This window comes from Patagioenas fasciata, chromosome 14, assembly GCF_037038585.1.
Source record: "Patagioenas fasciata isolate bPatFas1 chromosome 14, bPatFas1.hap1, whole genome shotgun sequence".
Taxonomy (NCBI): domain Eukaryota; kingdom Metazoa; phylum Chordata; class Aves; order Columbiformes; family Columbidae; genus Patagioenas; species Patagioenas fasciata.
In genome coordinates, this window is record NC_092533.1 from 14,916,639 (window position 1) to 14,918,918 (window position 2,280).

Consider the following 2,280-nt stretch of genomic DNA (forward strand, 5'->3'; position numbering starts at 1 on the left):
ATCACAGAATCCCGGAATGTCAGGGGTTGGAAGGGACCTGGAAAGCTCATCCAGTGCAATCCTCCCATGGAGCAGGAACACCCAGCTGAGGTTCCACAGGAAGGTGTCCAGGCGGGTTTGAATGTCTGCAGAGAAGGAGACTCCACAACCTCCCTGGGCAGCCTGGGCCAGGCTCTGACACCCTCACTGGGAAGAAGTTTCTTCTCATCTTTAAGTGGAGCCTCCTGTGTTTCAGTTTGCACCCATTGCCCCTTGTCCTGTCACTGGTTGTCACAGAGAAGAGCCTGGCTCCATCCTCCTGACACACTCTTTATATATTGATCCCTGTGAATGAGGTCACCCCTCAGCCTCCTCTTCTCCAGGCTCCAAAGCCCAAGCTCCCTCAGCCTTTCCTCACATGGGAGATGCTCCACTCCCTTCAGCATCTTGGTGGCTGCGCTGGACTCTCTCCAGCAGTTCCCTGTCCTTCTGGAACTGAGGGGCCACAACTGGACACAATATTCCAGGTGCGGTCTCACCAGGGCAGAGTAGAGGGGCAGGAGAACCTCTCTGACCTACTGACCACCCCCTTCTAATCCACCCCAGGTACCATTGGCCTTCCTGGAAGCGAGACGCAGCTGGAACGGCGGTGGCACAGGGGGTATGATGTGTCAGGTCCCTTCCTGCTAGGGCCTGTGTGTTGGCTGGTGTAGTGTCACACCACGTGTGCCCGCACGAGCTGAGCCCCACCATGATGGGAAAATGAGTGCTGGGTTGGCATCAAGCAAAAGCACAGTATATGTGTCCAATCTACCTTTTGCTTTGACAGACAACAATCTATACAGGATCTTTTCAAAGTATGGGAAAGTTGTCAAGGTTACTATTATGAAAGACAAAGACACAAGGAAGAGCAAAGGCGTTGCCTTTATTTTGGTTTTGGATAAAGAATCTGCACAAAACTGTTCTCGGGCACTTGATAACAAACTTGTTTGGAAGAGTAATAATAGCAAGTATTGCCATTGATGAGGGAAGAGCAGGAGAATTCATTCGCAGGCATAACTACTTTGATAAGTCTAGGTGTTACAAATGTGGGGAAGCAGGACATTTAAGTTATGCTTGTCCTAAAAATATGTTAGGAGAGCGGGAGCTACCAGAAAAAAAAAAAAAGAAGAAGAAAAAGTAAATAGTTGAGCCAGAAGAAATTGAGGAGGAAGAAGAAAGTGAAGAGGAAGGAGAAGACCCTGCTTTAGCCAGCCTCAACCAAGCCATAGCTGTTCAGCAAGCCAAAACTGAGGAAGAACAACGAAGATGGACACAGACTGCAGGGGAACCTTCAATTTCAGATGGTTCAAAATGTCCATGGATTAAGAAAAACACTTATTTCAGCGATGAGGAAGAACTCAGCAATTGAAGTAATACTGGTTTATATGCATATATATCAGTGTACGTTTTGTAATGTTTTTTTGTAATTTTTTTTTTATAAAATATTTCACGGCTAGCTTCCTAAGAGGAATTTAAGAAAGGAAACAGGCGCCAGCACAGAGCATATGTCCACTTCAGCATCCTGAATCTCAAGATCAAGGGCTTTGTACCCTGAGCAAGGAAGGTTTTACCACCGAAGAACAGGAGTGCACAGCTTGCATTGCCCCCACAGTTCTGCCACCAGCACCTTCCCGAGCTCTGCAAAAGGGAAGGACAAAGTGCTCCTGATTTAATACAGCTCAACACATTCACTGCTGCAAAAGGTACAGGTTGTGATAGGTGTGGGACATGCATTTTTATCAAAGACCAAAACTTTTCCACCAGTTATTTGTTCTGGGTTATTGGCCCTACCCAATACAGCACAGAAACCCTGCTCCACCAGCAAGATGTTCATCCTACATATCCTAAATATTCATCCTACATGTTCATCCTACAGTGGCAGGCCTTCATCTGGAGCAAAGCCCCAGGGAAAGCTCATCCCTGGCTCCTGTCTGCACTTGCTGCCCCCAGATCAATCACTCTCCTAGCTCCTCCTTGGGTACATATGCCAATAACCAGTTATCTTTGCAGGGTGCAATGCCGTGTCACCTTGCTCCTGATGGACCAGTGCAGGGAGGGAGAGCCAGCATGTGCAATCTGAGCTTGAGCACCTCGATGGGATGCAGGACAAGATGCTTCTGATATTTAAGTATCCCCAAATCATGCCAGAAGCCCACACCTGTCAGTCCTGCTGGCAGCATCTGGAAAAAAAAAAAAATAAAGAAAAGTCACAGCTCTTGTTCCTGCCCCAAAATCCTCCAAATCCAAGCAAGCAATATA

General features: G+C 47.5%; 1 pseudogene; it reads left to right on the plus strand.

Moving 5' to 3' along the window:
• The first annotated feature begins 741 nt into the window (after positions 1 to 741).
• LOC136108004 (zinc finger CCHC-type and RNA-binding motif-containing protein 1 pseudogene) lies at positions 742 to 1,390 on the plus strand (annotated as a pseudogene).
• The last annotated feature ends 890 nt before the right edge of the window (positions 1,391 to 2,280 follow it).